Source organism: Lucilia sericata, unplaced genomic scaffold, assembly GCF_015586225.1.
Source record: "Lucilia sericata isolate MDLA Ls3-8-SP2 unplaced genomic scaffold, ASM1558622v1 Contig001425F_arrow, whole genome shotgun sequence".
NCBI lineage: Eukaryota > Metazoa > Arthropoda > Insecta > Diptera > Calliphoridae > Lucilia > Lucilia sericata.
Window position 1 is genome coordinate 64,190 of NW_023995358.1, and position 25,054 is coordinate 89,243.

General features: G+C 30.0%; 1 pseudogene; it reads left to right on the forward strand.

The window, feature by feature from the left end:
- LOC119611348 overlaps nucleotides 1-15,951 on the forward strand; it is an 80,051-nt pseudogene extending 64,100 nt beyond the window's left edge.
- Nucleotides 15,952-25,054: the final 9,103 nt, after the last annotated feature.

Genomic DNA, 25,054 nt, shown 5'->3' on the forward strand with positions numbered 1-25,054 from the left:
TGAACTAGAACTGAACTAGAACTGAACTAGAACTGAACTAGAACTGAACTAGAACTGAACTAGAACTGAACTAGAACTGAACTAGAACTGAACTAGAACTGAACTAGAACTGAACTAGAACTGAACTAGAACTGAACTAGAACTGAACTAGAACTGAACTAGAACTGAACTAGAACTGAACTAGAACTGAACTAGAACTGAACTAGAACTGAACTAGAACTGAACTAGAACTGAACTAGAACTGAACTAGAACTGAACTAGAACTGAACTAGAACTGAACTAGAACTGAACTAGAACTGAACTAGAACTGAACTAAACCTGAACTAAAACTGAACTAGAACTGAACTAGAACTGAACTAGAACTGAACTAGAACTGAACTAGAACTGAACTAGAACTGAACTAGAACTGAACTAGAACTGAACTAAAACTGAACTAGAACTGAACTAGAACTGAACTAGAACTGAACTAGAACTGAACTAGAACTGAACTAGAACTGAACTAGAACTAGAACTGAACTAGAACTGAACTAGAACTGAACTAAAACTGAACTAGAACTGAACTAGAACTGAACTAGAACTGAACTAGAACTGAACTAGAACTGAACTAGAACTGAACTAGAACTGAACTAGAACTGAACTAGAACTGAACTAGAACTGAACTAGAACTGAACTAGAACTGAACTAAGAACTGAACTAGAACTGAACTAGAACTGAACTGAAACTGAACTAGAACTGAACTAGAACTGAACTAGAACTGAACTAGAACTGAACTAGAACTGAAGACTTCAATAAAGTTCTTTAGTGGAATTTACCTAGAGATCGTAAACGAAAAAATCCGGAACTAATCTAACTATTATCCTTGACCCACCTCCAATTGCTTCATATATTTCTATGTTTGAATTATCAATAAAAAAAAACACCATATCTTTATTATTTTGGCTTCTTTTTTTTCATTTCTTCTTCCTTCCTGTAAAACAACAATTATAAAAATATTAAAAAAATCATAAATAAAACACTTGCACACAACACAAAAAAAATCTGAAAAAATTGATTAACAACTCCAAATAGGGTTTGTCAAGACAAACATCATTGGTCGAGGATCGTTTGGAGTCGTCGGATGATGATGATTATCATGATGAACGCACAGGTATGTTATCAGCATCCTATGATGAAATTCATAGATTAGCACTACCCGCAACACCAACACTACTAAGCATGCACTCAACTCCTCCTCAAACACCAATACCAACACATAAAACAACTACACAACGTTTACGACCCGTTTCTATGCACGCATGGATCACAAGTAGTTGCAAAGCACTTCATAGTAGTTACACCAATAGCTCAAATAGTAATAATTGTAATAGTTATCATAACAGTACGAATGAATTGTATCCCTCCTCCAATTGTTCCAATGAGTATCAAAATGGTGCCACATCGACGAACGTTACAACTACTGCTACTGCCACACCGCATGTCAATCACAGTAGTACTCAGACGCATTTAACACCTGAAGAGGAACGTAAGGACTTTAAGAGTTCATTACGTAGAGGTAATCGCCATCAACCGGATCTGGTAAAGGATCTGCAGCATTCGCAGCCAGCTAACGAACAAACAGATATTTTAAGTCAGGATCGCCGTTTACGATTTCGCAGTTTCTTTAGGTGGCGCAGCTTAAAGTCACGTCTAATGCCAAGACGCAATTGTCATTCTTTGCAGCCCCAATCTTTGGCTAGTGTTCATGTAGCAGAGCAAGCCCATAGTAAGAAAAATCAACCCACTCCAGCTCCTTCTCCGGCAACTCCCATCAAACATGCCTCACAGCCGGTGGCTCATTTAAGGCGTCCAAATCCCATTATAATAGTGGAAAACTACGATCATCGTAATGTTAAACAGGTACAAACTCAAATACTATTACATCCACAAAGTACTCAGGCCACTTGGGGTCAAATTGTTAATGCTGTACCCAATTTACCCAAATCCATAGAAACACCACCACCAGTCTCCACCATGTCCAGTGTTCTTACAGCAACTTCAACAAGTCAGCGTAAATGGCGTCCTTGGAAGACAAGCGATTCTAATAAACCAATCGCCAACGACTTACCTGAAATGGCCGAAACTGAAAACAACAACAGCCCACGTAAAAGTAGCGGTAGTAGTAGTAGTAGTAGTGATAATGGCACCGGTTTCTGTGGCACTTCCTCTTCACGCTCAAAATCAAAACTCAAAACCTCCTCTACTCCCACCACCACAACAACAACTACGAACAGTTCAGCAAGTTCCAATAGTTGTATTGCTCAATAAAACCGTAAACAAACGGAACCCAAAATATCAATATATTTTAAACTTTCCTCCCCCCCCCCAAACTAAATTTCATTTGAACCACTGTTACTCGTATTTCTCTGTAATTATAGAATGAGTAGTTTCTATTTTCCGATCAGCATGTTTTTAATTTAATGAATGTTTTAAATAAATTCTGAAATATATATTTTCTTAAGTATTTTAGTCTATTTGTTGGTATTCTACTGATGTTACACAAATTTTTAAAGAAATCCCAAAACTATTAAAATTTTACATTTATTTTTGAAAAAAATATATCGTTTTTGATTTTCTGTTTAATTTTGTATTTTAATTTTTGTAATAAGGTAAGTTGCACTTTTTTTAATTTTGTTAAATTTTTTTTATAAGAATTCAGAAAAGGTTTTAGGAAAATGGACCCAATTACTAAAAAAAGGTATTTTATAAGTGAATGATTCCCATAATATATGTATAATTTATACACATTGAAAGTACATATCAAATCGATAAATCTTTAAAGTTTATAAAAGTTCTACTACATATAGAATATACTGTAGCCTTGGCAATATCCTCGACTATACAATTGAATTAAGGTGAACCGAGAGATATACATAGTTTTTTACTATATAGAACATAGTTTTCTTGAAGTCGCGACTATTAAACTACAGTATTGACTATCGAATTGAGTATAACATGGATTAGACTACAATATCGATCATAGAATAAGTTATAGCTTCGACTATAGAATACATTATAGACTTGACTAAAGAAAAAATATACCCTTGCATATGGAATATATTATACTAGTCTCGAATATACAAAGGATTATAGTTGCGACAATATAACAGACCACAATCTCTATAACAGAAAGGGCTATAATAATAAGTAAAGAAAAATGCTGAATAATGATGATTCAGAAACTCAGTCTCTTAACTTAGTTCCTTAACATTTTCCAATTAATACTTAGAAGGGAATTTACATACAATATAACACTATTCCCAAGGTTCAATATTTTCACTACATTATCTGCATACATAATATTCCACTCCAATTGCGATAGAGTAGAGCAACTTCAGTTCTAGTTCAGTTCTAGTTCTAGTTCAGTTCTAGTTCAGTCTCGTCAGTTCTAGTTCAGTTCTTAGTTTCAGTTCTAGTTCAGTTCTAGTTCAGTTCTAGTTCAGTTCTAGTTCAGTTCTAGTTCAGTTCTAGTTCAGTTCTAGTTCAGTTCTAGTTCAGTTCTAGTTCAGTTCTAGTTCAGTTCTAGTTCAGTTCTAGTTCAGTTCTAGTTCAGTTCTAGTTCAGTTCTAGTTCATGTTCTAGTTCAGTTCTAGTTCAGTTCTAGTTCAGTTCTAGTCAGTTCTAGTTCAGTTCTAGTTTCAGTTCTAGTTCAGTTCTAGTTCAGTTCTAGTTCAGTTCTAGTTCAGTTCAGTTCTAGTTCAGTTCTAGTTCAGTTCTAGTTCAGTTCTAGTTCAGTTCTAGTTCAGTTCTAGTTCAGTTCTAGTTCAGTTCTAGTTCAGTTCTAGTTCAGTTCTAGTTCAGTTCTAGTTCAGTTCTAGTTCAGTTCTAGTTCAGTTCTAGTTCAGTTCAGTTCTAGTTCAGTTCTAGTTCAGTTCTAGTTCAGTTCTAGTTCAGTTCTAGTTCAGTTCTAGTTCAGTTCTAGTTCAGTTCTAGTTCAGTTCTAGTTCAGTTCTAGTTCAGTTCTAGTTCAGTTCTAGTTCAATTCTAGTTCAGTTCTAGTTCAGTTCTAGTTCTGTTCTAGTTCTGTTCTAGTTCTGTTCTAGTTCTGTTCTAGTTCTGTTCTAGTTCTGTTCTAGTTCTAGTTCTGTTCTAGTTCTTTTCTAGTTCTGTTCTAGTTCTGTTCTAGTTAGGTTCTAGTTCTGTTCTAGTTCAGTTCTAGTACTGTTCTAGTTCTGTTCTAGTTCTGTTCTAGTTCTGTTCTAGTTCTGTTCTAGTTCTGTTCTAGTTCTGTTCTAGTTCTGTTCTAGTTCTGTTCTAGTTCTGTTCTAGTTCTGTTCTAGTTCTGTTCTAGTTCTGTTCTAGTTCTGTTCTAGTTCTGTTCTAGTTCTGTTCTAGTTCTGTTCTAGTTCTGTTCTAGTTCTGTTCTAGTTCTGTTCTAGTTCTGTTCTAGTTCTGTTCTAGTTCTGTTCTAGTTCTGTTCTAGTTCTGTTCTAGTTCTGTTCTAGTTCTGTTCTAGTTCTGTTCTAGTTCTGTTCTAGTTCTGTTCTAGTTCTGTTCTAGTTCTGTTCTAGTTCTGTTCTAGTTCTGTTCTAGTTCTGTTCTAGTTCTGTTCTAGTTCTGTTCTAGTTCTGTTCTAGTTCTGTTCTAGTTCAGTTCTAGTTCAGTTCTAGTTCTGTTCTAGTTCTGTTCTAGTTCTGTTCTAGTTCTGTTCTAGTTCTGTTCTAGTTCAGTTCTAGTTCTGTTCTAGTTCTGTTCTAGTTCTGTTCTAGTTCTGTTCTAGTTCTGTTCTAGTTCTGTTCTAGTTCAGTTCTAGTTCAGTTCTAGTTCAGTTCTAGTTCAGTTCTAGTTCAGTTCTAGATCAGTTCTAGTTCAGTTCTAGTTCAGTTCTAGTTCAGTTCTAGTTCAGTTCTAGTTCAGTTCTAGTTCAGTTCTAGTTCTGTTCTAGTTCTGTTCTAGTTCTGTTCTAGTTCTGTTCTAGTTCTGTTCTAGTTCTGTTCTAGTTCTGTTCTAGTTCTGTTCTAGTTCTGTTCTAGTTCTGTTCTAGTTCAGTTCTAGTTCAGTTCTAGTTCAGTTCTAGTTCAGTTCTAGTTCAGTTCTAGTTCAGTTCTAGTTCAGTTCTAGTTCAGTTCTAGTTCAGTTCTAGTTCAGTTCTAGTTCAGTTCTAGTTCAGTTCTAGTTCGGTTCTAGTTCAGTTCTAGTTTAGTTCTAGTTCAGTTCTAGTTCAGTTCTAGTTCAGTTCTAGTTCAGTTCTAGTTGAGTTCTAGTTCAGTTCTAGTTCAGTTCTAGTTCAGTTCTAGTTCAGTTCTAGTTCAGTCCTAGTTCAGTTCTAGTTCAATTCTAGTTCAGTTCTAGTTCAGTTCTAGTTCAGTTCTAGTTCAGTTCTAGTTCAGTCCTAGTTCAGTTCTAGTTCAATTCTAGTTCAGTTCTATTTCAGTTCTAGTTCAGTTCTAGTTCAGTTCTAGTTCAGTTCTAGTTCAGTTCTAGTTCTGTTCTAGTTCTGTTCTAGTCCTGTTCTAGTTCTGTTCTAGTTCTGTTCTAGTTCTGTTCTACTTCTGTTCTAGTTCTGTTCTAGTTCTGTTCTAGTTCTGTTCTAGTTCTGTTCTAGTTCTGTTCTAGTTCTGTTCTAGTTCTGTTCTAGTTCTGTTCTAGTTCTGTTCTAGTCCTGTTCTAGTTCTGTTCTAGTTCTGTTCTAGTTCTGTTCTAGTTCTGTTCTAGTTCAGTTCTAGTTCAGTTCTAGTTCTGTTCTAGTTCAGTTCTAGTTCAGTTCTAGTTCAGTTCTAGTTCAGTTCTAGTTCAGTTCTAGTTCTGTTCTAGTTCTGTTCTAGTCCTGTTCTAGTTCTGTTCTAGTTCTGTTCTAGTTCTGTTCTACTTCTGTTCTAGTTCTGTTCTAGTTCTGTTCTAGTTCTGTTCTAGTTCTGTTCTAGTTCTGTTCTAGTTCTGTTCTAGTTCTGTTCTAGTTCTGTTCTAGTCCTGTTCTAGTTCTGTTCTAGTTCTGTTCTAGTTCTGTTCTAGTTCTGTTCTAGTTCAGTTCTAGTTCAGTTCTAGTTCTGTTCTAGTTCAGTTCTGTTCTAGTTCTGTTTTGTTCTATTTCGAGTCCTGCTTCCAAAGTCTATGTGACACTAGAATATTCCCTATGTATAACGTGTTCATTTAAAATGATTAAAATTTTTCCTTTACCATCCTTCATTGGTAAAACGTATCATGTTTTTTACAACGAGGTAAGTTGAAGTTATTTCAATTTTATCAAAAAAATTTTTCCAACTTATTTTTCTTATTGTAAAGTTTTTTAACATTTGTGTTACATCATATAAATAATTGAAAAATATAAAAGTTCCCAGCATTTCCCATCAGCTCATGTAAAACATGCATTTTACTTAATTCAAAATAAATTTTGCTATTTCAAACGTTTTTCTTTTCCAAACTCTCAATGTCTATGTAAATTATAATAAGAAACTATAGAAAATTTAAGAAAATATAATCACTTATTATGAAAAACACCAGTTATTAAATTGTTAACAATACATTAAACAAAGATAAAGCAAGGGTCACATTGGGCAAATATTATAACAAATTTGAAAGATGACTAAGAAGAGTATGTATGTATATTGTATGTATTATTTACTGTTATTTGTTTAACTATTTGACCCATGTGACCTTAGCTTAATGACAAACAAACAATAATATTAAAAATTTAATATTAAAACGACAACGTTTTTCCTATTTTCCATTTCCCTTTAAAACCCAAAATGAATAAAACCAATTATTGAAAACAATAAATCGTTGAAAACAAAAAACTAAAACAAATCCAACCATCATCAACTCCAATCAACCGAAAAAAAAAACAAATGAATTTAAACCTCAAACTTGCCAACAAACAGCAGTGCATTCAAAAACCAGCTCCCGAAGCTCTTTGCAACAGCCAATTATTTAAGAAGCACTAAACAAGCCACCACCACTACTCCCCAAAAAGAATATTATTTAAATTTCATATTTGTAGCAAAAGTTAATATTAAAAAAAGGAAAAAATGTTAAATTTAAACAAAAAAAAACTCCATTTTGTTTTTCGCCTAAAAAACATGAATAATTTGTTTCCTTACTAGACAAAAATAGCCCGCAGCACTTTCCCAAAATGTTTCCTATTGAGAAATCTGTAAAAAATTTGGATAAATTAATTGAAAATTTAAAAATATTGTTTTATATTTTAGATGAATTTCCAGATTTTTAAAATTAAAATTACAAAAATTTAACAAAAACAACTTCTCTATAAAATTAATTAAGCAATTTAAAACAAAAACACACAAAAAAATTAAAAGGAATTTATATTTCAAATTCCGCAAAAAAAAAATTAAAATTAAATACCTCACATCTAGCTGAATTGTTGAACACAAAATTTATTATAAAAAAAAAAACAAAAACAAATCTATAAAAAAAATTAAAAATTATTAAAAAAAATCTAAAGGATATATTAAGGCTACTGCTACAATTACATCATGCAAGTAAGTATTTATTTTACATTCAATTTTATACAAATGCCAAACACTGTGCCTTCTTAGTTTGTATCAGAATTTTAGAAAAAAAATAATTACACATTGTAAACTAAACTAAACAATTTCTATTAGACATTTAGATTGCTTTTTGAATGAATGTGAACAAGTAGTTGAAATTTAACGTGAACATGAACTACAACAACAAATAGTTATTATTATTATTTTTCTCAATAATTTATTTTTAATTTACAATTTACAGCTGTGTTTAATTTGCAATTTTTCGTAAAATTTTTGCATTGCAGTTAACTACAAAAAACACAGCCTTTACAAGCAACAGATACTTTTTCTATTATTTTAAAAATATTATCTTACATTTGTATAGAAAACTTAGTATACGATCAGTTTTGTTTCGAAAACTTTAAGGCAGATCAGTTTTCTTAAGAAAATTTGATCAATTTTTTCTTGAAGACTTGGTGGCAGTTCAGTTTTCTTAATGACAGATCACTTTTCTACAGAAAACTTGATAACAGATCAGTTTTCTATTGTAAATCTTGGTGCAGATCAGTTTTTTTAGAAAACTTAATGAGGGATCACTTTTCTTCAGGGCAGATCAGTTTCCTTTGGAAATCTTGGTGGCAGATCAGTTTTTTTATAAAACTTAATGAGGGATCACTTTTCTATAGAAAACTTGATGGCAGATCAGTTTTCTATTGTAAACTTCAAGGCAGATCAGTTTTGTTTGGAAATCTTAGTGGCAGATTAGTTTTCTATAGAAAACTTGATGACAGATCAGTTTTCTTCTAAAACTTCAGGGAAAATCAGTTTTCTATTGAAAATTAAATGGCAGGTCAGTTTACTTTGGAAATCTCGGTGGCAGATCAGTTTTTTTTTTTTTTGGAAATCTTGGTGGCAGATCAGTTTTTTATAGAAAACTTGGTGGCAGATCAGTTTCCTTTAGAAAATTTGATCACAGATCAGTTTTCTATTGTAAACTTCATGGCAGATCAGTTTTTTTATAGAAAACTTGGTGGCAGATCAGTTTATTTTAGGAAACTTAATGACGGATCACTTTTCTATAGAAAACTTTGTGACAGATCAGTTTTCTATTGAAAACTTCATGGCAGATCAGTTTTCTTTTGAAGACTTCAGGGCAGATCAGTTTTCTATTGAATACTATATGGCAGGTCAGTTTTCTTTGGAAATCTTCGTGGCAGATCAGTTTTTTTAAAGAAAACTTGGTGGCAGATCAGTTTTCCTCTGATAACTTCAGGGCAGATCAGTTTTATATTGAAAACTTCATTTCAGATCAGTTTTCCTCTTAAGACTTCAGGGCAAATCAGTTTTCTATTGAAAAGTACATGGCAGGTCAGTTTACTTTGGAAATCTTGGTGGCAGATCAGTTTTTTTATAGAAAACTTGGTGGCAGATCACTTTTCTAAAGAAAACTTGATGGCAGATCAGTTTTCTTTTGAGCAGCTTCAGGGCAGGTCAGTTTTCTTTGGAAATCTTGGTGGCAGATCAGTTTTTTTATAGAAAACTTGGTGGCAGATCTGTTTTTTAGAAAGCTTAATGACGGATCACTTTTCTATAGAAAATATGATTACAGATCAGTTTTCTATTGTAAATTTCATGGCAGTTCAGTTTTCTTCTGAAGACTTCAGGGCAGATCAGTTTTCTTCTGAAGACTTCAGGGCAGATCAGTTTTCTATTGAAAACCACATGGTATGTCAGTTTTCTTTGGAAATCTTGGTAAACTTCATGGTAGATTCGTTTTCTTCTGAAAACTTCTTGGTGGCAGATCAGTTTTTTTCTGAAAACTTTAGGGCAGATCAGTTTTCTATTGAAAACTTCATGGCAGATCAGTTTTCTTCTCCAAACTTCAGGGCAGATCAGTTTTCTATTGAAAACTACATGGCAAGTATGTTTGCTTTGGAAATCTTGGTGGCAGATCAGTTTTTTTATAGAAAACTTGGTGGCAGATCACTTTTCTATAGAAAACTTAATGGAACATCAGTTTTCTATTGTAAACTTCATGGCAGATCAGTTTTCTATTGAAAACCACATGGCAGGTCAGTTTACTTTGGAAATCTTGGTGGCAGTTTAGTTTTCTTAATCACAGATCACTTTTCTACAGAAAACTTAATGACAGATCAGTTTTCTATTGTAAACTTCTTGGCAGATCAGTTTTCTTTAGAAAATTTAATGAGGGATCAGTTTTCTATAAAAAACTTCATAGCAGATTAGTTTTCTTTATAAAAGTTGCTGGTGGATTAGTTTTCTATAGAAGAAATCATGGCAGATCAGCCTTTTAAAGAATACTACTTTATAAATAAAACTGATCTGTCAGTTTTCTTTATAAAATTTCACATCAGACTAGTTTTTTTTATAAAACTTGTTGTTAGATCAGTTTTAAATAGAAAACTTCATAGGAGATCAGTTTTCCATGGATATATTGGTGGCTGATCAGTTTTATATAGAAAACTTTATGGCTGATCAGTTTTCCATAAAAATCTTGTTGGTAGATCAGTTTTATATAGAAAACTTTATGGCAGATCAGATTTCCATAAAAATCTTAATGGCTGATCAGTTTTCTATAGAAAATTTTATTGTGGATCAGTTTGTTGTAGAAAACTTTATCCAAAAACGATTTTCTATAGAAAACTTTATCAGAGATCAGTGTGATATAAATATCTGATCAATTTTCTATAGAAAACTTTATATCTGATCAGGTTTGTTTATAATAATTCATAATTACTTTTGTATAGAAAAAGTTTCTGTTGCAAAAAAAAACTTTAATTTCTTTAAAAATCTAATTTTTTTCTATTTTAAAAATTTGCAAAATATTCTCCTTAATAACTAATAACTATTTTATTTCCCCAACAGATCATTTCGCTACAGGAGGAGGAGGATATCATTAGAGAGGATTAAGTATGCCAGACTAATTAATAATTCTAAATAATTATGGAATAAATGGAAAATAAATGTTTTAAAATAAAATAAATTCTTCTAAAAGAGCTTATGGAAAAGAAACCAAAATCGAGTAGCTGATCGTTTATTGTTTACTTTCACATTAACTATTTTAAAATTAAAATGTCAAGTAAAATTTTTAAACTAAAACCAAAACGTGAAAAAAAATAAACCACCCGTGATTCTTTTTAAATAATGTTTTTTCTATAAATATTTTTCTAACTGTTAATTGTTAAAGAAAAAAAATTAAAAATTAAATAAATTTTAAAAAATAAATCATGTAGTTCAAAGAAAAAAAAAACATTAAATTAAATTTGTATAAGAAAATAAACAAATTGCAAACATAACAAATTAAGGGGTTAAAAGCTAAACTATGCTTATTTTTAAATTGAAAACAATAATACAACAACAAATATATAAAACAACAAATACAACAATACAAATTTCAATAGCCCGACTAATTTAAAAAAAAATAATAATAAAAATGCAAAGCCATTTTTTCCCTGCTTCCATATCTTCCAGGATAGATTAATAATAAAACATAATAAACGTAATAAATACATACATAAGTTGTTTTAAAGAAACTTATTTAATTTGCAAGCTTTTCTTTAAAAAAAAAAATGAATTTTTAAATAACATTCCTAATAATCTGATTTATTCTTAAAGAACGAATTCTTTAACTCAATGCACTGGTTCATTTTACTCTCTTTACTCCATGATCCTCTATACTTGTATAAACAAGTCTCTATAAACTCTATTCTATTCTATTTTATATGTATTCCTTACTGAACCAGTTTCTTTACCTGATATTCTCACCAAAACGATTAATTTTATAATCGAATAACCTTTTTCCTCCAAAACAATTTCTAATAATGAAAAATTTGCAAAGATCAGTTTTCCCTTCAAAGATCTGCTGTCTATAGAAAACTTCATCGAAGATCAGTTTTCTACATAAAAACTTTACCAAAGATCTGTTTTCTATTATATATTTTTATATAGAAAACTTCATTTGTCTACAAAAACGATCACTATATCAAAGATCAGCTTTTCCATAGAAAAGTTTAAAGATCAGCTTTCTATAGAAAACTTCATCGAAGATCTGTTTTCTATTATATAGAAAACTAAATCGAAGATCAGTTTTTCTATAGAAACCTTAGACTGTAGATAAGTTTTCTGAAGATAATTTTTTTACATAAAAACTGTTCCATATAATACTTCCCCAAAGATCAATTTTATAAAAAAAAAAAACTTCATAGAAGATCAGTTTTCTAAAGAAAACTTCCTTAAAGATCAGTTTTTACACAAAAACTTTACAGATGATTACTTTTCTATAAAATACTTCCCCAAAGATCAAAAAATCTTCATCAAAGATCAATTTCCTAAAAAAGATCAGTTTTCATACGAAGATCAGTTAGAAAACCTTAGATCAGTTTTTCTTAGCACAGTAAAAACCTCATCAAAGATCTGTCTGTCTTTTAAAACTTTACTAAAGATAAATTTTTAATCTTGATCGATGATCAGTTTTCTGAAGAATAGAAAACTCTATACAAAACTTCAGTGAAAATAAGTTCGACGTAGAAAACCTCATCGAAGACCAGTTTTCCATAGCACACTAAAGTAAAAAAAGTGATCTTTGAGGATAAAGATCAGTTTTTTATATAAAAACTTTATCGAAGATCAGTTTTCTATAGAATAGTTCAGCGAAGATCGGTTTTCTATAGAAAACTTCAGCAAAGATCAGTTTCCAGTAGAAAAACTCATCAAATATGAGTTTTCCTTAGCACATCTCATCAAGGATCAATCTATGTATAGATAACTTCATCAAAGATCAGTTTTTCTATATAAAACTTCAGCAAAGATCATTTTTCTACAGGAAATTTCAGGAAAGATCAGTTTTCAACAGAAAATTTCAGCGAAGATTAGTTTGCCATGGAAAACTTAAGCAATGAACAGTTTTTTGTTTAAAACCTTATCAAAGATCAGTTTTCCATAGAACAGCTTATCGAAGATCAGTCTATCTTAAGAAAACTCCAGTAAAGATCAATTTCCTATAAGTAAATTCATCGAAAATCAGTTTTTCTACAGAAAACATCATAAGATCACTTTTTTATAGAAATTTTCATCGTAGATCAGTTTTCTATAGAAAACTTAATCGAAGATCGGTTTTCCAAGTTTTAGAGAAATGATCAGATATTCATAGAAGATCAGTTTTCTATAGAAAACTTCATCAAAGATCAGTTTACTATATTTAACTTCATCATAGATCAGTTCTCTAAAAAAAAACCTTCTTGTAAGATCAGTTTTGTATAAAAACTACATCGAAGATTATTTTCTATTGAAAAATTCAACGAAGATCAGCTTTTATGTAGAAAGCTTTGTCAAAAATCTTTTTCTAGGAAATCAGTAAAGATTAGTTTTCTATAGAAAACATCATCGAAGATCAGTTTTCTATAGAAAACATCATCGAAGATCAGTTTTCTATAGAAAACATCATCGAAAATCAGTTTTCTATAGAAAACATCATCGAAGATCAGTTTTCTATAGAAAACATTATCGAAGATCAGTTTTCTATAGAAAACATCACCGAAGATCAGTTTTCTATAGAAAACATCATCGAAGATCAGTTTTCTATAAAAAACTTCATCGAAGATCAGTTTTCTATAGAAAACCTCACCGGAGATCAGTTTTCTATAGAAAGAAGATCTATGGAAGATCAGTTTTTTTTCTAGAAAATTTCATGGAAGATCAATTTATCATTAGAAAACTTCATCATAAATCAGTTTTCTCTAAAAAAAAACTTTAATAAAGATTAATTTTCTCGAGAACACTTCATCGAAGATCACTCTTTGATAAAAAAAAAACTTAATAGGAGATCATTTTTTACAAAAAAAAAAATACTTTTTCACTATTAGTTTTCTATAAAAATCTTCATCGAAGATCAGTTTTCTTATGAAAACTCCTTCGCAGGTCAGTTTGCTACAAAATTCAAATTCACAGAAGATCAGTTTTTAATTCAAAATTTTATAATTTTTTCTAAAGCTCAAGAAAACTTTATCAAATATAAATTTTCTTTAAAAAGATCAGTTTTCTACAATCAAAAAATCATAGAAGATCAGTTTTAAATTAAAAAATGTTTAATTTTTTCTAAAGTGAAAGGATCAGTTTGCTCTAGAAAACTTCATCAAATATAAACTTTCTTTAAAAAGTTCAGTCTTTTTTAGAAACCTTTATTGAAGATCAGTTTTCTATAGAAAGTTTCACTGAAGATCAGTTTAGTTCTGTAAGAATCTTAAGATGGATCGCTTTATATCGATTTCTTATGGAAAATTTCAAAGATCAGTATTCCTTAGAAAACCTAGTCGAATATCAGTTTTCTATAGAAGAACCTTCGTCGCAGATCAGTTTTATTTTAGAAAACTTCACTGAAGATCACTTTCTTTCTGTAAGAATCTTAAGATCGATCGATTTCTTATGGAAAATGTTGTCAAAGATCAGTATTCTTTAAAAACTTTGTCGAAGATCAGTTTTCTATAGAAGAACCTTCGTCGTAGATCAGTCTTTTTCAGAAAACTTCACTGAAGATCACTTTATATCTGTAAGAATCTTAAGAACGATCGCTTTATATCGATTTTTTATGGAAAAGATCAAAGATCAGTATTCCTTAGAAAACCTAGTCGAAGATCAGTTTTCTATAGAAGAACCTTCGTCGTAGATCAGTCTTTTTCAGAAAACTTCACTGAATATCACTTTCTTTCTGTAAGAATCTTAAGATCGATCGATTTCTTATGGAAAATGTTGTCAAAGATCAGTATTCTTTAGAAAACTTTGTCGAAGATCAGTTTTCTATAGAAGAACCTTCGTCGCAGGTCAGTTTTCTTTAGAAGACTTCACTGAAGATCACTTTCTTTCTATAAGAATCTTAAGATAGATCGCTTTATATCGATTTCTTATGGAAAAGATCAAAGATCAGTATTCCTTAGAAAACCTAGTCGAATATCAGTTTTCTTTAGAAGAACCTTCGTCGCAGATTAGTTTTTTTTTAGAAAACTTCACTGAAGATCACTTTCTTGCTGTCAGAATCTTAAGATCGATCGATTTCTTATGGAAAATGTTGTCAAAGATCAGTATTCTTTAGAAAACTTTGTCGAACATCAGTTTTCTATAGAAGAACCTTCGTTGCAGATCAGTTTTCTTTAGAAAACTTCACTGAAGATCACTTTCTTTCTGTAATTTCTTATGGAAAATTTCAAAGATTAAAGATCAGTATTCCTTAGAAAACCTAGTCGAATATCAGTTTTCTATAGAAGAACCTTCGTCGCAGATCAGTTTTTTTTAGAAAACTTCACCGAAGATCGGTTTTCCATAGAAAACTTTATCGAAAATAAGTTTTTTAACGAAAACTTCACCAACCAACAGTTTTCTATTGAAACTTTATGACAATGAAGTTGCCAGATTTTATATTATTAGAAATTATTTAGAGAACATCTATTTACTAAACCTAATAATAATTCTCATTAATTTAGTTAATTGTTTCAAACAAATGTTTCTTAGAATTAATAAAATTATTAATAAAAAAAAAACATGTTAAATGTTGATGTATTATTTAATGTACGAGTAGTTTAAAAAAAAAAAAACATTTATGTAAATAGATTTAGAACAAAAACAAAATTATTAAGAAAAATTAAATTAAATTTTAAGAAAATAAATCTTAAATGTAGTATTAATTATAAGAAAATTTTAATTTATGAAAATTGTACGATTCTTTTCTTTAATTTCCTAACAATTGACAATCAATTTATAACACATAAATGACACACACACACAGAAACACATAAGTTTAAATTAAACATTAAGGGTATTCAAAGTTTATAAAAAATATATTTTTTTTTGTTAAAATTTAAAAAGAATTATAAATTATTTTGTTTAAATTAAATTTATCTAAATAAATTGTTAATTTCAATTTCGTTGTTGTCTAACCAAAAACTGTGAATACCCTTACTACTATCTTCAATGTGTTGTTATTTCGATAGCTAAGAAAAAGTGTACCTTTCCGTGATAGAATTTAACAAAAAAAAAACTATTTATAAAATAAAATTTAAAAGAATTAAATTTAAAAATTTTGAATGTTTTAATTTAAAACAAAAACCCTTAAGAAAACTTAATGTTTAATGTTATAAGATTCTGCCAGAGAAGATTCTCTTTAAGAATGAAATATAAAAAGCATGGACAAAAAAATATTAATAAATTTATGTTTAATATTCTAAATGGAATATTTAACTGTAATTGTAACTAAAAGCAACATTAAACTTAATTTGCAAAAAAAAAAAAAAAACTTTTTTTGAATTCATGTTTCATTTACACATTTAACAAAAAAAACAACTAAAACAACAATCTTTCATATTCTTTATACACTGTCCTTTAATAAACAATTTTACACAACTAAACACTGATTCTTTAAAAAAAATATATATATAAATATAATTTTAATAAGAAATTGCTAAAAGAAAGAAAGAACAAAAAATCATGTCTACATAATTTTTAAGTCATTTAAGTGTAAAATGAAAAATTATAAAAAAAAAAACATAAATTAGGTGAAAAAAAATCTATTTAAATAAGAAATGAATAATAAAACAAATTAACAAGTTTTAAGTGTAGAATATCGGTTGTGGGAGTGTTTTTGATTTATTTTTTTTGGAAATATTATAAGGAAGGTAAGTATCACTTAATGGTATACGCACAATTGGGACGAACGACGAATTTCGTATAGCACGACGAACTAGTTGACAAAAATTCGTTGCGTAAATTCGTCGAACGGAACACAATCAAATTATTCGTATTGCGAATTCGTTTCAAAATTTGTTTGTAAGAAAAAGGAACAAAAATTATATTTTTGTGAATCTCCACGATTTTGAGATAATTTATACAGCTTTAAAATTTTTTCGAACATTATTTCGAAATTAGAAATTGTAAGAAATTGGCTTCGAAAAGAACTAAAATTATATTTTTGTGAATATCCCCAATTTTGAGATTATTTTAACAGCTTCAAAATTTTTTCGAACATTATTTCGAATTTTCGAACTTAATTTTAAATATTCCAACATAACATTGTAGTGTCATCAAGTGTACTCCAGACTGCCAAATTTCCGACAATTCGGGCCACGAGAACTGGTTTTAATGGCTTTAAAATTTTTTCGAACTTAAGTTCGAATTTTCGAAAATTTTATGTTTAGTTTTTATGACCCAGAGATCATTTTAAGAGCATAAAAAATTTTTCGAACATAACTTCGAATATTCGAATATAATATTGTATTGTCATTAGCTGTACTCACAACCGCCAAAATTCAGCAAATTCGGGCTACCAGAATTGGTTTTAAAACAATTTTCACCAATTAATTCGTCGTTCGTCTGTGTAAGAAATAGAAATAACCCCATCGCATATTTCGTTGCGTACGACGAATTTCATCATACGCAATGATTGTGTACATTTTCATATACCCAAGTGTGTTCTATTTCTGACGACGAATATTCGTTCCGAAAAATTCGTAGTTCGTTCCAATTGTGCGTATAATATAAGACCCCTTCACACGAGCACACAAGTAATATGATCTGTCAAAATTTTGTGTAGAACAGAACGGACGCAATATGTAATTGAGAGAAAATACGGGTGGAAAATTTGACAGTCGTATGGCTCTCTTCATTTCTTGAAATGATTCAAAAAACAAGCAAGTCGCATTAGATCAGGGATGTATTTTTATGTAAACACATACAAAAAAAGTGAAACAGCTGTTTCCATCTTACTTTGTTATTGTTTTATATCAATCGTGTAAACACAAATAATATAAATCATACGACTTTTATTCTCTTTTTTGTCATACGGATAGAATTTCATTTTATTTTTAAATAGACTTGTCGTACGTAAAGTGTGATCGTCTGAAGGGCCCTTTATTATTCAAGATGTTCTAAACAATGGTTTGTGTCTCTGCTAAAGGATAATTATAATACACAAACACATAGAATGTACTTTTCTAGAGACCACATCTGTTTTCTATAGAAAACTTTATCAAAGATCAGCTTTCAATAGAAAACTTCTTCAAAGATCAGTTTTGTATAGAAAACTTTATCAAAGATCAGTTTCAAAGATTAGATCATCGAAGATCAGTTTTCTTTAGAAAACTTCATCGAAAATAAGTTTTCCATAGAAAACTTGATCGAAGAGTAGTTTTATATGGAAAAAATTTCATCGAAGATTAGTTTTCCATAGAAAACTTCATTGAAGATTAGTTTTCCATAGAAAACTTCATTGAAGATTAGTTTTCCATAGAAAACTTCATTGAAGATTAGTTTTCCATAGAAAACTTCATCAAGGATCCATTTTCTATAGAGAACTCCATCGAAGATCAGTTTTCTATAGAAAACTTCATCAAAGATTAGTTTTCTAAATATAGAAAACTTCATCGAAGGTAGAAAACTTCAACAAAGATCAGTTTTCTATAAGAAACTTCACCGAATATGGAATTTCTATAGAGAAGATCAGTTTTCAGAAAGTTTAATTTTCTTTAGAAAACTTCCAAAAAAATCATTCTTACTTTATTTTTATTTCATTAAAGATCAGTTGTCTATAGAAACCTTCATCGAAGGTCAGTTTTCTATAGAAACCTTCATCGAAGGTCAATTTTCTATAGAAAACTTCATCAAAGATTAGTTTTCTATAAGATACTTCATCGAAGATGGGTTTTCTATAGGATACTTCATCAAAGATGAAATTTCTATAGAGGAAATCAGTTTTCTATAGAAAGTTTCATCAAAGATCCATTTTCTTTAGAAAACTTCATCAAAGAACATTTTTACTTTATTTTTATTTCATTAAAGATCAGTTGTCTATAGAAACCTTCATCGAAGGTCAGTTTTCTATATAAAACTTCATCGAAGGTCAGTTTTCATCAAAGATTAGTTTTCTATAAGAAACTTCATCGAAGATGGGTTTTCTATAGGATACTTCATCGAAGATGAAATTTCTCTAGAGGAGATCAGTTTTCTATAAACTTCATCGTAAATCAGTTATTAGATCAATTTTCTTCAGAAAACTTTATAGTTCAGTTTCCTTTAAAAGACTTTATGGAAGATTTTTTTAAGAAAACTTCATCAGAGATTAGTTTTATATATAAATGTTTATTTTCAATGGAAACCCTTATCGATTATCAGTTTTTCTACAAAACACTTTATCGTATATAAGTTTACTTTTTTAAAATTACTTTTTCATATAAAATATTTAGATTAACCTTCTTTTCTATAACACATCTTGTTCCAAAACCCTTTAAGAAAAAATATTATTTATATAGAACTTAAGAGTAAAATATATAATAATCATCTTTACTGTTACACATAATAATATTAATTACAAGCCACAACCTCAAAGTCAAAATTGTAAAAGACCACAAGCCTCATTAGACCTTTTATGTAGTCGCTCTTTCACAAACACTGCCTCTTACATTCATAGAAAGTTTCTATGAGAAACCATTAAAAATCAAAGGATTTAATTGAGGAAATGATTTTCTTGGAAATTAGAATGTTACAAAAACAAAACAAAAGTATTAAATGTATTGAAATGTAAGACAATGACTTCGGAAGTTAAGTTTTTATAGACATAATTAGTTAGTTAGTTAGTTAGTTAGTTAGTTAGTTAGTTAGTTAGTTAGTTAGTTAGTTAGTTAGTAGTTAGTTAGTTAGTTAGTTAGTTAGTTAGTTAGTAGTTAGAGTTAGTTAGTTAGTTAGTAGTTAGTTAGTTAGTTAGTTAGTTAGTTAGTTAGTTAGTTAGTTAGTTAGTTAGTTAGTTAGTTAGTTAGTTAGTTAGTTAGTTAGTTAGTTAGTTAGTTAGTTAGTTAGTTAGTTAGTTAGTTAGTAGTTAGTAGTAGTTAGTTAGTTAGTTAGTTAGTTAGTTAGTTAGTAGTTAGTTAGTTAGTTAGTTAGTTAGTTAGTTAGTTAGTTAGTTAGTTAGTAGTTAGTTAGTTAGTTAGTTAGTTAGTTAGTTAGTTAGTTAGTTAGTTAGTTAGTTAGTTAGTTAGTTAGTAGTTAGTTAGTTAGTTAGTTAGTTAGTTAGTTAGTTAGTTAGTTAGTTAGTTAGTTAGTTAGTTAGTTAGTTAGTTAGTTAGTTAGTTAGTTAGTTAGTTAGTTAGTTAGTTAGTTAGTTAGTTAGTTAGTTAGTTAGTTAGTTAGTTAGTTAGTTAGTTAGTTAGTTAGTTAGTTAGTTAGTTAGTTAGTTAGTTAGTTAGTTAGTAGTTAGTTAGTTAGTTAGTTAGTTAGTTAGTTAGTTAGTTAGTTAGTTAGTTAGTTAGTTAGTTAGTTAGTTAGTTAGTTAGTAGTTAGTTAGTTAGTTAGTTAGTTAGTTAGTTAGTTAGTTAGTTAGTTAGTTAGTTAGTTAGTTAGTAGTTAGTTAGTTAGTTAGTTAGTTAGTTAGTTAGTTAGTTAGTTAGTTAGTTAGTTAGTTAGTTAGTAGTTAGTTAGTTAGTTAGTTAGTTAGTTAGTTAGTTAGTTAGTTAGTTAGTTAGTTAGTTAGTTAGTTAGTTAGTTAGTTAGTTAGTTAGTTAGTTAGTTAGTTAGTTAGTTAGTTAGTTAGTTAGTTAGTTAGTTAGTTAGTTAGTTAGTTAGTAGTTAGTTAGTTAGTAGTTAGTTAGTTAGTTAGTTAGTTAGTTAGTTAGTTAGTTAGTTAGTTAGTTAGTTAGTTAGTTAGTTAGTTAGTTAGTTAGTTAGTTAGTTAGTTAGTTAGTTAGTTAGTTAGTTAGTTAGTTAGTTAGTTAGTTAGTTAGTTAGTTAGTTAGTTAGTTAGTTAGTTAGTTAGTTAGTTAGTTAGTTAGTTAGTAGTTAGTTAGTTAGTTAGTTAGTTAGTTAGTTAGTTAGTTAGTTAGTTAGTTAGTTAGTTAGTTAGTTAGTTAGTTAGTTAGTTAGTTAGTTAGTTAGTTAGTTAGTTAGTTAGTTAGTTAGTTAGTTAGTTAGTTAGTTAGTTAGTTAGTTAGTTAGTTAGTTAGTTAGTTAGTTAGTTAGTTAGTTAGTTAGTTAGTTAGTTAGTTAGTTAGTTAGTTAGTTAGTTAGTTAGTTAGTTAGTTAGTTAGTTAGTTAGTTAGTTAGTTAGTTAGTTAGTTAGTTAGTTAGTTAGTTAGTTAGTAGTTAGTTAGTTAGTTAGTTAGTTAGTTAGTTAGTTAGTTAGTTAGTTAGTTAGTTAGTTAGTTAGTTAGTTAGTTAGTTAGTTAGTTAGTTAGTTAGTTAGTTAGTTAGTTAGTTAGTTAGTTAGTTAGTTAGTTAGTAGTTAGTTAGTTAGTTAGTTAGTTAGTTAGTTAGTTAGTAGTTAGTTAGTTAGTTAGTTAGTTAGTTAGTTAGTTAGTTAGTTAGTTAGTTAGTTAGTTAGTTAGTTAGTTAGTTAGTAGTTAGTTAGTTAGTTAGTTAGTTAGTAGTTAGTTAGTTAGTTAGTTAGTTAGTTAGTTAGTTAGTTAGTTAGTTACATACATATGCGTACATATGCACATTCATACATATGTACATATCTCCAATGTAACATTATTTTTTTGTGCCTTCGAAGGAGCAAGGATGGACAATGATGGAATATATTACAAGTCCAATCCATAATTAAATCCATATGGAATCACTCCTTATGTAAGTTTAAGAAGATAAGAGAAGCCCTGGAATTTTAATTTATGGTAACACAGTTTACAATTCATCTCTACGCTCAAAATATTGTGTTGGTAAATATAATTGAAAACTAGAATCAGTAAAAAAAATCAACTTAAATAGTATCAGAAACGAATATTTCGGTCACTTCGAAAAGACCGATCTGATTGGACTAAATGAGTTCTTGAGTGTCGGTCTAAGCGTTACATTTCAACATTAAAAATTATAACTTATCCATTCCTGCGAACGACTAATAGAGAATAGATAAAAGGAGAAAAACTTAAAACACAACTATCATCGTCATTATTATCATCATCATCATTTTTATTATTATTGTTTGATTGTAGATGAGATGTTACAAGCAAACCGTTTATGTTTCTTCGCCTGCTTGTCTGTTTTATTCAGCAAAACTGTGACATTCAATTGCTTACTCGTCTGTTTACTTGTGTGACATGTGCAATGAAAAATGTAATAAAAAGAAATAAAACTAATTCGATTAATGTGGCAAATTGTCGGTTGTATTCTTAAATGTGAAATGTGTATGTTTGTCTGAGTTTCTATGATTGGTAATGGGTTTTTAAATATAGAAATATACACACATCCATACACACGTTGTGATTCCAACGGGAAGGATAAAAATCATTATTGGTTTTTTACTTACATACATATACATATGTATTTCTTCTTAACAATTACAAAGCAATAAAATGGGGATCTCAAGAACAAGAACAAGTTAGAGTGCTAAATTCGGCTGAGCCGAATCTTAAATACCCTCCACCAGCTACTTTTATATTAATACTTTTCTAATTGATCAAATATTTGTAGAAATAAGTTTTCTCATGTCTTAAATAGAAAAATCCCAAGATTTAAACAGCTTAAATCTATTACAATTCCATGATTTATTGAACATTACAAACGCAATTTTCTTTATATTTTTATAGCGCTTAGCGATATTTAGTAATTTGCATGTATGCATGTGTGTGAAAATTAAAGGATTTTCAAAATACATATACATATATAATCTACACAAATTGATAATGCAACTAGTTATATATATAAATACGGTTAAAGTGCTTTCAGGGGCAGGACCTAGATATGACCAATTATAGTCCGATCGTAAAAAATTCTTTAAGCTAAATCTCTGTACATAAAAGCTATATTTCAGTAAAATTTTATATCTATATCGTAATTTAGTCATAAGTAATGTGTGTTTAAGTGATTTTCGGAAGGGAACCTTGTATGGGACCGACCGCACCCATGTTATGAGCCGATAGTGAGAAATCTTGAAATAGAATTTTTGTATACAAAACTAATATTTGTGGCAAATTTTGTATCAATAGCTTTATTAGGTAATGAGTAATGTGCGTTTAAGAGATTTTCGTAAAAGGACCTTGTATGAGAGCTATGACGAATTATATATAAAAACAAAATTTCAAAATTCTTTAACTAAATCATTATTTGGTAATGAATATTGTGCATTTAAGTGATTTTCTGGAGGGGACCTAGTATGAGAGCTATGACCAAATATGGACCGATCGTAAAACAATTTTATAGTGTAATTTATGTATATAAGAGCAATAATTTTGCTAAATGTATGATATCAATATTTGGTAATGAATTATGTGCGTTTAAGTGATTTTGGGGAGGGAACCTTGTATGGGAGCTATGACCAAGGTTGGACTAATCGTGAAAAAATTTTGAAATAAACTTTTATGTGTACAAAAATAGTATTAATGCCAAATATTTTATGGGTATCACTATTTGGTAATAAGTTATGCGCCTTTAAGTGTTTTCTGAAAGGCACCTTGTATAGCAGCTATGATCAATTATGGACCGATAGGAAAACAATTTCACAGTAATATTTCTCTGTATATGAGCAATACTTCTGCCAAACTTTATAGTTAGTAATGAGTTATGAGCGTTTAAGTGATTTTTGGGAGGGGACCTTGTATGGGAGCTATGACCAATTATGGACCGATCGGAAAAAAATTTTACAGTATTATTTCCGCGCATATGTGCAATACTTGTACCAAATTTTATATGGATATCTTAATTAAGTAATGATTTATGCGCGTTTAAGTGATTTTCGGGAGGGGACCTTGTATGGGAGCTATGACCAATTATGGACCGATCAGAAAAAACTTTCACAGTAATATTTCTATGCATATGGGCAATACTTATACCAAATTTTGTATGGATATCTTAATTTAGTAATGAGTTATGCGCGTTTAAGTGATTTTCGGGAGGGGACCTTGTATGGGAGCTATGACCAATTTTGAACCGATCCAAAAAAATTTTCACAGTAATATTTCTATGCATGTGGGCAATTTTTATACCAAATTTTATATGGATATCTTTATTAAGTAATGATTTATGCGCGTTTAAGTGATTTTCGGGACGGGACCTTGTATGGGAGCCAATTATGGACCGATCGGAAAAAACTTTCACAGTAATATTTCTATGCATATGGGCAATACTCATACCAAATTTTATATGGATATCTTAATTTAGTAATGAGTTATGTGCGTTTAAGTGATTTTCGGGAGTGGACCTTGTATGGGAGCTATGACCAATTATGGACCGATCGGAAAAAACTTTCACAGTAATATTTCTGTGCATATGGGCAATACTTATACCAAATTTTATATGGATATCTTAATTTAGTAATGAGTTATGCGCGTTTATGTGATTTTCGGGAGGGGACCTTGTATGGGAGCTATGACCAATTATGGACCGATCGGAAAAAACTTTCACAGTAATATTTCTATGCATATGGGCAATACTTATACCAAATTTTGTATGGATATCTTAATTTAGTAATGAGTTATGCGCGTTTAAGTGATTTTCGGGAGGGGACCTTGTATGGGAGCTATGACCAATTTTGAACCGATCGGAAAAAATTTTCACAGTAATATTTCTATGCATATGGGCAATACTTATGCCAAATTTTATATGGATATCTTAATTTAGTAATGAGTTATGCGTGTTTAAGTCATTTTCGGGAGGGGACCTTGTATGGGAGCTATGTCCAATTATGGACCGATCCAGAAAATTTTTCTCTGAAAGAATTCTACTGACATAAGATTTTAATTTGTAAAATTTTGTGAAGATATCGACATTGTGATGGAAGTTATTAACGAAAAACCCATTTTCCGGGAATATGTACTTTTGTATGGGAGGTATATGAAATTGTGGACCGATTCTGGCAATTTTCAGCACGGATCAAGATCTTGTGTAGAAACGAATGTATGGTGATTTTCATGGAATTATCTTGCATAGTTTTGGAGAAAATTACATTAGAATGTGTAAAAAATGCTTATTTTTTTCGAGGTTGTTTTAAATTTTGATTCATAACTTTTCCCGATGTGAACCGATTTTGCTCATTTTCAATACCAAACTGTACCGGATAATAATGAATATTTTGGGTGTATTTGGTTAAATTATATTGCTTCGTTTTAACGTGAGCGTGTTTTACACAGACAGACAGACAGACGGACGGACGGACGGACAGACGGACAGACGGACATAGCTAAATCGACTCAGAATTTCATAAGGACCCAGAATATATATACTTTGTTGGGTCTCAGATGAATATTTCTTGGTGTTACACACGGAATGACAAAGTTATATATACCCTCTATCACCACTGATGGTGGTGGAGGGTATAAAAAGCATAGTGGTTTAAAAAAAAGTTATGTATAGTTTAAGACTAATCCATAGACTAGGCACTAGACTTGTGGATAGCTTAGGCAATATACTAGTATATAGACTAGACTAAGCAATATACTTGTCCATAGACTAGGCAATGGACTAGTCCATAGACTAGGCAATAAAGTAGTCTATGGGCTAGAAAATAGACTAGTCCATAGGCTAAGCAATAGTCTAGGCAAGAGATTAGTCCATAGACTAGGTAATAGGCTATGCAATAAACTAGTCCTGAGACAAGGCACTTATGTGGTGGCAAG